Source organism: Bombyx mori, chromosome 16 (assembly GCF_030269925.1).
Source record: "Bombyx mori chromosome 16, ASM3026992v2".
Taxonomy (NCBI): Eukaryota; Metazoa; Arthropoda; class Insecta; order Lepidoptera; family Bombycidae; genus Bombyx; species Bombyx mori.
Genome location: NC_085122.1, coordinates 13,906,950 through 13,921,423, shown reverse-complemented (window position 1 = coordinate 13,921,423; position 14,474 = coordinate 13,906,950). Strand labels below are relative to the sequence as shown.

The following is a 14,474-nucleotide window of genomic DNA, read 5'->3' as shown; positions in this document are numbered from 1 at the left end:
CTCAGGAACTACTGGTTCGATTTGAAAAATTCTTTCAGTGTTAGATAGCCCATTTATTGAGGAAGTCTATAGGCTATATAACATCACGGTAAGACCGATAAAAGTGAGGCACCAATAAATAATTTTTCAAAATAGGGGTTTAAATAGTTCCTTAACATTCTATTATTCAAAAATATTTTCACTTTCTACGTAAATGAAGTGTGGGGTAAAATTTAGCGTTATGCCAAAGTAACTATTCCACGCGGACGAAGTCGCGGGCAAAAGCTATTAGTTAATAATACCTCCAATGAAACAATCAAATAATACACAGGACAAGTTGTAATCATAGACATCAGCAGACTAGCTCATGACCCGGTTACCGCCTATAGCTACTTATTCATCATTATGTCTATCTAATCTGGTAATACTGTAATACTGCCAAGTGGGCAGTAAGCGCGTCTCCCCACCGCAACAATAACAATACAGCATGAGCCGCGGCCCGTCACGGCAACGTCGCTGCTGACCGTAACCTCTTAATAATCGTTACTTGATCTGCTGATGTTACATTAACCTGATTCGCATTAAGAGGGGTTCGGTTATAATACTTTTTATAATCAGATGTACGTCTAAAGAAAGTATAAACATCTGGAGCCAAATGTCCCTACGCACCATGGAAAGTCAGAGCAGCAAAATACAAGAGGTCCCTCTTGTGAGTCCGCGCGGGTAGGTACCACCACCCTACCTATTTTTGCCGTGAAGCAGTAATGCGTTTCGGTTTGACGGGTGGGGCAGCCGTTGTAACTATACTTGAGACCTTAGAACAGATATCTCAAGGTGGGAGGCGTATTTACGTTGTAGATCTCTATGGGCTCCAGTAACTACTTAACACCAGCTGGGCTATGAGCTCGTCCAACCATCAAAGCAATAAAAATAAATAAATAAAAACCACGGTCACGAATGACCAAGCTCTAAGCTGATTTTTACTTTAAATTAACCTTCATTAATTTGGTTATTCGTTTCGTATGAAGTCCAGTTACGCCATCTAGTGCTAAGTGGCGATTTGAAGGCAACGAGATTGCCGGCGTTCATCTTGAGACATGAGGTCGAAACGTGCTTTGGAAATGCTGGCTTGTGCTTCAAATAGAAATATGTATTTAATTCGCGGCAGTAATATATTGCGACGTATTAAAACCCCGTGCGCGCTTAACAAATCCCAGTGCGATTAAAATAAAAAATTCAGTAATTTTTTTTAAAAAAATATAAAAACAAAAAAATAACTCACATTACCTATACTTCAATAAATTGACAATAAAAATAAAGGGTATTATATTTTAATTGAACGTGTTAATTACGAGTATAATTTGCGTAATTCCTCGTTTCTTAACGCCCTGCCCATTTCTGCCGTGAAGTAGGCGACACGTTGCAGTTTATAGGGTGGAGTAGGCTGACTGAGGTCTACCATAGTGAGCTGCGGCATTTACGTAGTGATGCCCACGGGCTCCGAGGACTAGTTATGTTCGAGCGGCCTGTGAGCTCGTCCACTGATCTATCTAATAAAAAAATATACCTAAGTTTTAATGATGACAATATCGAAGGATTACAAACAATTAGATAAACACTGCTTTAAGTTATGTTGTCTAACTATGAACGATAGACCATCTTACGTCCCTTCTGCTGTTAAGCTATCCCAGCTTATTCACCCCAAGCTACATTGAGATATGAGGTCAGTTTCGATTTCCAATAAGAAATTACGAAATTTAAAAATATACTTATTAGTTCTTATAGGAGCTCAAAGGGAATGGGGTTCAAGATTTGGCACGTAACAATTATAATTATATTTCTGAAAATACGTTCGTTACCGTAATTTTTACCCACGCTTGGAAGATTGCTACGAATTTAGTTGACAATGACATGGGCAACGCTCACTTATCTAATAATGATAACAATATGGAATAGATCGTAAAATTTGCACTTAATATTACGAGAATAAATGCGAAACTGAGCTAGTTTGCTCATTGCGCGTTTACATATTACATGTTCTGAATTCCGTCTTTCTGAAGTTGCATATACGTTCTCAAGGGTGGACAATAGATATAGGATATCTTTCAACCAAAGAAAGTGCTACTCCTGTAGGAGAGAGCTTTTAATTAAATTAACGTAAGTAAAACCACAAGAAAAAGCTCGTAGATATAAATTTAAGATGCAAAATCGAAGGGGGCAACAGACTTCGTTTAATATTGAAGACCCAAAGTCACTTAAATATTGACTTCTTTAAGTTAGCTTTATCTAAACAAATTTAGTATGAGTTACTTATGAAGATATATGAATTCATTTATAATGTAGATTTCTAGTATTGAAGATAATTATAATAAATAATAGTTTAAGAAAACTAACAAAATATGCTTTGATAGAAAATTCAACTAAAAAATTGTAAATAAATTTTTAATAATTTGAATTAAAAATAGTGTAAGAAAAAATGATTTTATTGAAAAAAAAGCGTGGGGTGCTTTTCAGGATATTATCAAAATAACCATTCTACTCATATCTGTTCATAAAATATTTACAACTACACTGATACCATGCACAAATTGTCATCGGTCCTTAATAAGTACCTATACCAAATTTTGGGTTAATCCGACGCATGGAAGGGGGTCAAAATCATGTTCAAAGATTCCGTTACAAACATACATACGTCTGAAGCTAATAAAAGCGTATTAAAATAGTCCGAACACAAACAAACAAATTTTAATTAGATATCTATTTGAGTGTTTCGTCCTGGTTAGACTGATGAGTTCACGGTCTACCCGCCTTCAGACGTTAACAAGATTCAACTGTACAAACCAATGCCGGTCCAGTTCTGTTAATCGGAACTAGTGTAGGCTTCGCAGCGGATAACGTGGTTGTGCTCACAGCTGGGCACCTACCCGAGCAGGCTCTAAATGTGCTATTATAGCCCCACTAATTGCAATTATCATATAATTATAACTCCCGGGGTAGCGGTTGTATCCGATATTAATTTAATTTTTTTACTTTATGAAAGAAAAGGGAATTCTTACATAATTAACTGATATCAATGCTACAGTCTACTCACTTTTTTTTATTACTTAGATAGATGAACGATCTCACAGCCCAGTTGGTGTTAAGTGGTTACCCGAGCCCATAGACATCTACAACGTAAATGCCGCCACCCACCTTGAGATATGAGTTCTAAGGTCTTCGTATAGTTACAACGGCTGCCCAACCCTTCAAACCCTGCTTCACGGCAGAAATACACTTTAGGCAGAGCGGTGGTACCTACCCGTGCGGACTCACAAAAGTTCCTACCATCAGTAATTACGTAAATTATAATTTTGCGGGTTTTATTTTTATTACACGATGTTATTCATTCACCGTGGAAGTCAATCGTGAACATTTGTCAAGTACGTATTTCATTAGAAAAATTAGTACCCGCCTGCGGGATTCGAACACCGGTGCATTGCTAGATACGAATTCACCGGACGTCTTTAGGCCAGAACGATTTCCAACTTTCTACTTTTCCTCTAGGCTGTAGACGAAACCTGAACTACTTATATTAGAACTTAAATAATTGTCAAAAAGTTGAGTCATTCATATTTTGTTAATTGAAGACCAAAAATTAGAACGACATTTGATAGCTTTGAAACTAATTTAACACGCGCTTATACACAAGGATAAAGCTTTGAAAGTAGCTTATGAGGCTTTTATTTTTTCGTAAGACTTGTCCACTGATTCAGATGGAATCACAACAATCCCTATACGCATACTTTGTCCAGTTGATGGAGTTAGGATTTAGATTTACACATTAGAATAATCTAACTCAATATAGAAATCTGTTAATAATATCCCATTAATTACGTAGTTTAGGTCGTATTTTCTAAAATTTTCGCAAAAATAATAACAATTTTCTTAAATAATATTAAATAGTAATTAAACAGGTTTTCCGTAGTGTAATTGTCTAATTGAATAGATTTCTAATTAGATTATGTTTCAGGTCCAATTAAAAAAACTTGATGACAGCAAAAGACAGAAATGTGTCAAATAAAACAATTGATCAGCAAGCGTTCTTGAACGAGCGAAAGAACTTTCGGTCAGTCTGTTGTTAAATGTTCACCGTAGTCAATTACTACGTGAACTAACCCACCTTGAGACATGAGGTCGAACTCTCAATACCGGTTGTCCCACTCTCCAAACCGGAACACGTGATGGTTTCGCGGCAGAAATAGGCAGAATAGTGCTATCGAGCCACCATAGATGCCTTCGCAAGTAATTACGAAAGCTACACCTAGTAACCATTAACAATGCCCATTGTTAACCGATCTGCATTTAGCGTTCGTGAGCACACGTTGCGTTTGACGGACAACAACACATTTGGAACCCTCATCCTGAGTGTTGGTAAATTATCGGCGCCTATAAATTTAGCGAGTCAGTTCAATGAACTCTGAATGTAATTTGATTATTTCAGATCGGCGGGCGGGCTCGTACCTCAGCGTCTCAGCGGCAGAACGTTACCAGGGTCCGTGGACATCACCATGTGAATGTTGTAAAAGCCGCCCAACTTCCGCCAGCACTTTACCTCACCACATATTCCTACTGAACTATAATTACTTCTTTGAGTACTCTGAGTACTTATCCTAATTGTATGCACTAGTGATATGCACGAGGTAAGGTGTCCTACTTATTTCTGTCGCGAACCCACGTCAGATAATCCGCTGGCTCATCAAAGATAACCAAAAGTCAAAGGTCTAAAATCAAACTAAAAAAAACATTAGGTTGTTTTGATTTTTATTGCAGTATAACGGGCAGGATTGTGGTACCGACCCGTGCAAGCTTTTGTTAAAAAAATCCGCAATTTTTATAATTAACATTACACAAATAAATTATTAAAAAAAATAGCGTCATTGATTCGGTTATTACACGACACGCGACATTTTAACAACAGGCTTACAAACAGACGCGAAATTAAAGGCTTAGATAAAAAAAAAAACGTTTTGTGGGCTTAGCATGCCCGTGAAGCGAACGATCTGATTGATGACAGTGGGCCTGTTTACGCACAAGTGACGTATACGGCTAGACTTTCATTTGATTATCACACCTGCATAATAATTTATTTATCTGTTGTTCCTTTCGGACATTGCATAATACACCCTATTTTTAATAAATTTTTATGACCAGTAATTAGTTTTTGTTCGAACAGTTTTGTCACACACATGACTCATAATTGAGACAAGTTATTTAATGTAGCTTCGTAATCCAGCTCTTTCATCGTTCAGTCCTTTTGAATTATAATATTTCAAGAGAAACGCGGGGTTAAAACGTAGTGTTTGTCATCATCCTACCTAACGTTTGTTAAAACTAAAAGTTGTGCTCCACTTTCAATAATTCATTTAGGATCACTGTGGCTCTCGTCGCGAGTTGTTAGAGAGAGAAAAAAACCGAGTTTTATCAATTTCGATATTCAAGCAAAAAAGTTATCATGCGTGTGTGATTTTACAAATTATATTTTTCATAGTTTAATCTCATGTGAGTTGCAAAGTTATTGGGAATCTCCAAGACGCGTCCCGGCGCTAATCTCCGTTAACGAATATAAGCTAAGCAAATATTAATTATTGCTAAGCTTTTCTATTGCAAGGTAAGAAAAAAAAAACTGGTCAGTTTCAAAATATAATTAAGTACTTCAGTAAAATATTCGTTGAACCAAAATAATTTTATGAAAGTTGTGAATTACATTTACTTAATTTCAAACGAGTTTTCAATTTTTTTTTCGATTATATTTTAATTTTGTATTATTTTGTATTTGATTAAAATTCGTTCAGCTATGCATTTTTTTTTCTAATTTCTCCATAAAGCACAGCACAGTTTTAAAATGTATATTTGTAATGTTTTCTGTCGCGGTGACTGAGAAAGTTACTGAAACTATGAAAATTTACAGAAATTTGAAAACAACTTTGTCATTTTCGAACTTAGCCTCATTCGTGTTGTTTTTAATAGTTTCGAAAGATACGACTCTACACGTCACAAATAGCCCTAATCCTAAAATAAAGCTCTCACTTACTTGTTTTCTAAGTCAGAAGTCACAAACACAAGCTTTCTGTGTCCACAATCACTTTTTAGTTCAAAACAAATCACAGATATTCGTAATATTATTTGTTTCCCGCTGAACGACACACACGCACAGAGTGACAAAACGTTTTATCAATATTACTAAATAAATCCACACTCGGGTCCGTGCGATACAACTCTCTCAAGTTCGAGTCAAAGAAACAAAAACAATAAACTTGTCACACGAACTCAAAACGGATATTCGCGGCGAAATTGATTTAAATATTGAATCGAATAATCGATCGATGATTAGACTGTCGATCGGACAGTTGACACGACACACGTAACGATCGATGATCGAAGACAGGATTCCGATCGGTTGAGTTATTATTACGTAAGGCGGTCGGAGCCGCGACGGAGCCGCGAGCGCGCGTCGTAGTCGCGACACACGACTGCAGTGCGATCCTTTGGACCGGACCCCACCGGCACTGCGCGCATCTGAGGCTCACTCCTTAGCGCGGCCCCGCCCAGTGGGACGCCACTCGACAGCTAAGATGACCGTCTGCCTCTCTGTCTTGCGCCATACCAAGTTCGCGCTCCGTCCCTGTCTGGCCCGGCGACAGTGGGGCGCGCCAATGGGATCGGTTCGGCGGATCGAGTCGAGACGATGAATCGAGATGTGTACTTAGGTATCACTGCACGAGTCCTTTTGTTGTAGTCGATAATGCGATGCGCATTTTTTTTTGCGAAGTAATCGACTGGCCTTTTCTTGGCCACGCTCACCTCTCGTCTATCGCTCGGCGACTATTTGTTTACGTTTATTCGACTGTTGCTTATCGACACAAAACTACACTGAGACCGCTTTAATAATTATATTGTAAGAAAATAAAAGTCCGTCGCGTCTCTTGACGAGTTCGACGTGTCCGATGACCAGCCCGCAGCGGCATGTAGATACATCTTTGATTGAGTTGAGTTTTATTTTGTTTCGTAGTTGATGGGATGTCGATAGTGTTGATAAAGTTGAGTCACCTTGAAAACAATTGTAAGTGCAGGAACGAATGTAAAGGGCGAGCTAGGAGCGTAGGGCGCCCGTCTCAGCGCGGCTGGCGGCTGGCGGCTGGCGGCAGGGGTGGCTGAACTCCGTAGGGCGAGAATGTAGGTCAGTTTTTGTTCTCGCCCGAAATTCGGTTAGTGGGTACGACTAATCTTTAAACGTATCGATGATAACTGACTTCATCTTGTATATTATTTAAATTAAAATATTACATAAAACAAGTCGATTTAGTTCGTTAATTTTCGAAGACCGTGTAGTTATAAAAAGCGAATCATTAACTTTACTCATACGAATGTAGATGAGACAACGTTAATTGCGGATATAATTATTATGGATTATTATTAAGTTTTTAATTACTAATGATTTGTTTAAGTGGATAATATGTAGCTTCAACTTACATATCAGAGTCCACAATCAAGGACATTTAAAATCAAAAACGTCAATAGTGAGAATTTAATAATGCCGGTTACATTAAAATTAAATATTTAATTATTTAGGCAAAAAATGTAATTATCAACTATTGTAGTATTTAATTGTTCAAAACCTTGTTCAGAAATAACCAAATCATGTAATTTAATTATAGCGATATGAAAATAAATATAAAACCTGAAAAACAACAAAAAAATGTTATTTAATAAAATTTTGTGCGGAGTAATACAACTACATTGTTAATTTTCGTAACATTTTCTTCTTTAGCATCAATGTGGGTGTATTGTGGGCTGGAAGGAATAGATAAGAATGTTTTCCACAGAATTTTCCGAGCCTATCGCCGCTCGTCAACAGATGGCGTTGAACGACGCTTTTCCTTAGTTTTCACCAGTTTTCCATTGAAATTATCAAGAAAACCCGTATTAATAACATTATACAAATTGTTAAATTAATAGTTATTCTTAAATTAACGAATCTGGTTTCGGGAAAGCATAAATTTGAGTATAATAGTCTAATAGAATGGGAACGAATTTGAAAATGGTTGATCGAAAAAATTATCCTTATTTCGAATGAGGTTTAAAAGGCGGACGGCCGCATTTATGTTGTGAGGTCGATGAGTCATTCGTCTATTCGTACTCACCTTACTATATAATTAAAAAAGACAACTGCATCTTGCTGCTCGGCGAGTGGTCCCTTATCGTCTACGGATACTACATAACTTGAGTACTTAGTATCAGGTAAACATGATTTCTATTTAAAATAATTGAATACAATCGAGTATTCTGTTCATATTTCGCGAGCTGTAGATATAATTAAAACTACTCTTACTGTTTGATGTCGAAGTTCATGATATCCGAGGTTTTGAATAGATATTGTTTTTATTGCTTAGATTGGTGGACGAGCTCACAGCCCACCTGGTATTAAGTGGTTACTGGAACCCATAGACATCTAGAACGTAAATATGCCACCCACCTTGAGATATAAGCTCTAAGGTCTCAAATATAGTTACAGCGGCGGCCCCATCCTTCAAACCGAAACGCATTACTGCTTCACGGCAGAAATAGGAAGGGTGGTGGTACCTACCCGTGCGGACTCACAAGAGGTGCTACCACCAGTGACTGTAAGTCGTCTCTGACCAGGAGAACTGTAAAATATTCGAAATGTAACAAATAAAATAATTTGCCTATTTCTGCCGCGAAGGAGACATGCACTCCGATGTAAAGGGCGGACCGCCGTTACATAGCTGAGGCCCCGATGTCTGTTCGGTCCGCTACCCACTTAACACCAGGTAGGCAGTGAGTTCGTCCCTACATCGAGTCTCCAAGGATCTAACAGTGACATGGGTGCAGGAATGGAGGGCACGAGGTATTTTACGAGACAATACAAGGACTATTCGGAATTCAAGTGAAAAGTTTCTCTACAACACAAATATTGATACGAACCCGCATCACACGACACAATGAGATGCAGTACAAACATTACTGATCCAACCCCGTCTTAGATATTAAAAACATCTGTTCCTTGTTGCACCCTTCGATCGCCACCTTCGCTAAAGGGTTGATGTTGGTATCGACATGGATAAGAAGTTCATTAAATACGGAAAAACCTTGGCTCAAAAAACAAAGATGGCCAAGCTTATGGCCAATCGACCCTGATCACAAAGTCATTCAAAAACCCACAAAAAATTCCAATTGTGAGTAAATTAGCTCACAATCCTCTTAGTTTTACCATTTTACACATTGTACCATGAGGTGGAAAATTCTTTACAAAAATAGGCTATTCAGACCGCAGTTCTTCGTGGCAATTTACATGATGGTATTGAGAAGACATTGAGAGTGAGTCCCCTCACTGGTGTTTTATCGGCTGCGAAGTGTCTTTATTTTTAAAACAGATTTGTTTATGTTCGATCTGGTATACATGTACCAGTTTTGTACCAGATAAGACGAAGGGTTTTCAGTTTAAAAAATAATTTATTAGTCCTATCCACAACAAGCCCGCTCAAGGGTTTGAAAGTAAACATGGCTAAAGAAAAAAAACCCCTTCTTATGCAAATAACTTGGACTAACGTTTGATTCAGGCCCGAGTGTTGCTATTATTTATTAATTTTCAAATGATTTATATCAAGGATGTCAGAACGTTGTACCTACATCTGATTCAAAAACCTTACCTTCTATGGTTTCCTCCTCCTTGCGTCGTATTCCTCATTGTTGAGGGTCATGACCACCCTTTTGTATCACCTTCGCACGCACGATCTTTCTCCATCCATTCTTGTCTCTGGCGGTATGGAGGGCGTTGTGAAACATGGAATCAATCTATGGTTTAGTTATTGGCTTTTTAGAAGTGGTACGGCATGGTGTTGCGCGCACGAAGCGATACATGTGTCCAAAAGTGGTTACTTGTGTGGTGTGATTACCTTACAAGATTAAGAAGCACAGGGGCTGTCTGGAGGTGATTGGCATGCTGATGAACATCAACTATGCTACAGCCAAGTTGCTTCCTGTCGGTGAGAGCAATTTCTAAGTTTCCTTCGAAGAAGAGCGTGTCCTAAGGTCCGGAAAACGCCTTGCCTTCGACTTATTGTCTCCACTAGGACAACCGCAGACGTTACGTTCCACAATCCAGGATCCACAATTATTTGACGATAGACAGGAACTTATTTCTATATTTGAATTTATTTAGTGTGTACATTTCTGAACTGTTGATCTCTCCTGATTCAGTTTGTGACTTCAGCAGTGTGCTATCTGAATCACTGAACCTATAAGTAGCTCGAAGTGCAACTTGACCCTGACAATGGCTCAGGCAATGACTAAGCTACACGCTCGTTACAGCATAACCCGATACGAATCAGGACGTAACATTTATAAAAATATATCTTTTAAATTGATGTCTCGCGAATCACGTGCCATCCCTATTTCATGACGTTTCTCATTTTTTCCTTTTTTCCTTCAAAGAACTGACTTATGAAATATTCTATATAAAGTTAATTTGCAAAATCAACGGTGGATTGAAAGGGTTGATTGAGAAGTGAAACAATTTTAACACTTTCTTTCATTCAATTGAATTAATTAATGTTTTTGTTTTTTTATTTATTCATTTCGTGTTTGCGATGGAAATTTCGGCACTAGCTTTTGACGTTGGGGTTGTTTGTAATGTAATTTGTTTCTAAATCTGAGGTTTTATAATACTGATTTCGCCTGTAGTTAATAAATCTACTAGCAGAAGTGCGTATTGTAGACTCGCACGGGCTGATTCCACTGTTATAAATATTTCTGCTACAAAACAAGCATGTTCCAGTTGTGATATTGCCTCTATCTTATATACTAATATTATAAAGTTGAAGATTTTGTTTGTTTGGTTAAACGCGTTAATCTTAGAAACGCGTTTTAGATAGCTCAGTTATCGAGGAAGGCTATAGCCTATATAATATCACTCTAAGACCAATCGGATTTTTTTCCTTATGAAACTTCCGTTGCGTGCGCTGCGGAAACGGTAGAAGTTTCGCTAAAATAATGTATAAGAGAATTTTTCTCATTTAAAAGTTCTAAAAAAGTCCGCGACAGCATATGTCTATTTTTTATTTTTTTTAATATTGCTTAGATGGGTGGACGAGCTCACAGCCCACCTGTTGTTAAGTGGTTACTGGAATCTATAAACATCCACAACGTAAATGCGCCACCCACCTTGAGATATAAGTTCTAAGATCTCAGTATAGTTACAACGGCTGCCCTACCCTTCAGACCGAAAGAAATGCATTACTGCTTCACGGCAGAAAGAGGCAGGGCGGTGGTACCTACCGCGCGGACTCACGAGAGGTCCTACCACCAGTAAAAAATTTATAATAAGATTATATAAGCCAACCCCAAAAAATTATTTGAGGTTGGCTTATATAACCTTTTTTATGCTAACCAAATTCGAATTAAAATAAACATTATTTTTGAAGGTGTTTTTATAAAGATGATATTAATCCTTTTCCAAATAAATACGTTATTCATTACAAATACCTATTCAATTTAAAGTCTAATTTCATTTCGTATTTAATTTAAAATTGTAAAGTCCTTTACATCATTTGATTTCAATGAGTATCTTAGAACTATGATGATGACTATGTTTTACTACCATCATACGACCCATCTCATGGTGAGTGGTCACCATCGCAGCCCCTCCTGAAAACTATGACTTGCACTATTTATTGTACTAGACGTCAGAAGCATTGCTATCAGGCACCGTATTTAGAATCGAGATGTATACATATTTGTATTAATTATTTATGAAACCAGAACAATTAACAATGCAGGGTATTGTCATCGCTTTCTCCGATTATGTTCATTTATCGGTTGTCTGGAAGAGAAGGGTGTTAGTGGTAAAATCGCTGTTTTGTTTGACCTTTAACCTTTAACGGTAGACAGCGGCTTGGCTCTGCTCTTAACATTGCTGAAGTGCATGGGTGACGGTAACCACTCACCACCAGGTGGCCCGTATGCTCGCATGCCTACATGGGCAATAAAAATAAAAATAAAGAAACCTAGGGTATACGTTGAACAGTGACGTCAATGTTTCTGTGTGCCGTACCATAATTCGCTCGGTTGTGGAAATTGAACAACATGGCCGGTCAGTACACTATCTAAACAAAGAGTTGAAATACACGGAATAGCATCTTTTCTGCGAGAGGTGTCCAGTCTCAATAGAGTGAGTGAGAGTCGCGGCAGAAGGCCGGCCGCGAGAGGGAGCACGTCTCGTGATGTTTTATGCAAATCGTCCCGCTTTATTATCGCCATGACACACTTCGGTGATCTATATCGTACTTGAATCATTGATGGTCGCCATATTGTCCACAGAGTACCCGGGGACGCGACTAACGTTTTTAAAAACCATGTATTTTTTGGCAGTTAAAACTCTACAGTATAGGATGAGTAAAAATTAAATTTAACATAAAAGGTAAATGATATACTAATCAACCTATGGTTCCTAGAAGATGGTTTGATTAAAATCAAGAACCATGAAGAACCACTTACTTGTATTCAATTGAAAGCTTAATATCTGCCTCATAGACACAGCCTACCGAGCTTCTCGCCGGATCTTCTCAGTGGGTCGAGATTCCGATCCGGTGGTAGATTCAGCGAAGCACTGCTCTTATTCGCCAACGCGTTCGCTAAAGCTAGCATAGCCCCTTGATGTTACACAAAGTAAGTATGCACAAACATTATAATGACATTTACCAACTAAAATTTCAAGACGCCGCTACATTCCAGGCTGCTTAACTTTAAATTTTTCTTAACAAATAACTATATTTTTAAATTATCCAAAATCTCTATACAAAGCTCTAATCTGTGAGCTATTATCGAAATGCACATCGCGGTTTTCGTTAGGGTTGAATATTCCATTTTCACAATTGTGTCCCTTACTGCCAGTCAAATAAGGTTTAATTTCTAACGAATAAACCGAGCAAGCCGATATTTACGATGACAATACAGCACGATAGATATTAAGGGAATTGTACTTTCTTTGTGCCCTGAAAGGGTTTTTATGGTTTTCGAACATCCTGTATAAATATAAATAAAAAATGTTTTGTACTGAAGACATTTGCTGATTGAACGTGCCTCGTTTTGAGATTGAAAAGTCGAGGCCTTGGATTAGCTGGATGAATGCTGAAGAAGGATTTGAAGATGGAGTGTTTATTTATTAAAGTTTCTATAAATACTGATTGTCTCGCTGGTGTATAGTGGGCACTGGCGGTCCGCAGAGACTACAACTTGGATAGTTTGGAGGTGTGAGGTCATAGTCTTAACCGACTAGGTGGTTGTTCTTAAAAATTGCCATCTATTGATATAGGCTCAGAATGGAAGGCGGCTGCCAAAGAATTTAAGGCCTTGCATCAGTCGATACTAGTATTACTACGATATTACCCTTTAGGACATGGATTGGTGTGCAAAATATTTTGCTGCTCGTGATTGTCTCTTGGGTGGTGCCAATATGCTCCATTAAAACACCTTTTACCCTTTAATCTGGCGTTTATTCTATGAATTAAGATTATCTGACGTTTCCAAGACTTCAGTAGTTCGGGATAAACAATATTAATGTAAAAGTGATTTTCTCGTGCCCCCATAGGGTCAGCGACCCCCGAGTTATTGTTTTAGTTCACAATCGACATCATTAATTAATCAACATTTATTATATTCTTGAAAAAAAATGGTCGTCGAATTGATGCGTCCATGTGTAATGAGTTTCTTGTAGAGCTTGAAATGTTTAGAGGCGATATTGATAATGATACAAATTTGGACTAAAACGCCTTATAGTTCAAACGAGATTTAAGAAGAGTTTATTTGGACTAGTGGTCCCGCAGTAGTCAAAATTCGACTATAATTAATTGAAATTATAAGTTTGAACATTATTAAGATTATATTGTCAAAGATATACTTCTATAATCACAGATTTCGCCAAGACTACATTATAGACAAATAATATTAAAGATAAACATTATTAACCTATTTCAATTTGACCACAGTTTTTGACACACTAAAGTCTGACAATAAACAAAGAGTATATATACATATGTGTGTGTGTCAAATAAATTGCAGTGTGTGTAATGTTTTCTTTATTGATTTAATGTATCTTTTACCCATAATTTTTAAAAAATATTAGCATTGTGCACTCCTTCTCTATATTCTCTATAAGTGTGGGAAATTTCATACTCCTCAGTCCGCGCAATTTTCGTAAAAAGGGATACAAAGTTTTTGCTTCACGTATTAATGTATAGATTACTGTCAATGGCAGTCTATAAAACGGCCTAAATGTAGTCACTTACTGCCTTGTCGCCAATTGTCGTAGATATTTCTTCTTTATTTTTCTTTCTTTAAACGTATTTAAGCCTCGTCTGAAGGAGGATATGTCATAGCGCCCAGGATACATCGTGGAGAAAAAAGTCGTTAGCGGTAGGAAAATGTCTAGCTTGTTCTTG

General features: G+C 37.6%; 1 protein-coding gene across 4 annotated transcripts in view; it reads right to left on the bottom strand.

The window, feature by feature from the left end:
- LOC101736914 (homeobox protein cut) overlaps positions 1-6,560 on the bottom strand; it is a 180,833-nt gene extending 174,273 nt beyond the window's left edge. For all 4 annotated transcript variants that reach the window (XM_012696913.4, XM_021352547.3, XM_021352549.3 and 1 more), the window contains exon 1: positions 6,050-6,560. The gene's annotated coding sequence lies outside the window, so the exon portion shown is untranslated. The remainder of the gene's footprint in view (positions 1-6,049) is intronic.
- Between the last annotated feature and the right edge of the window lie 7,914 nt (positions 6,561-14,474).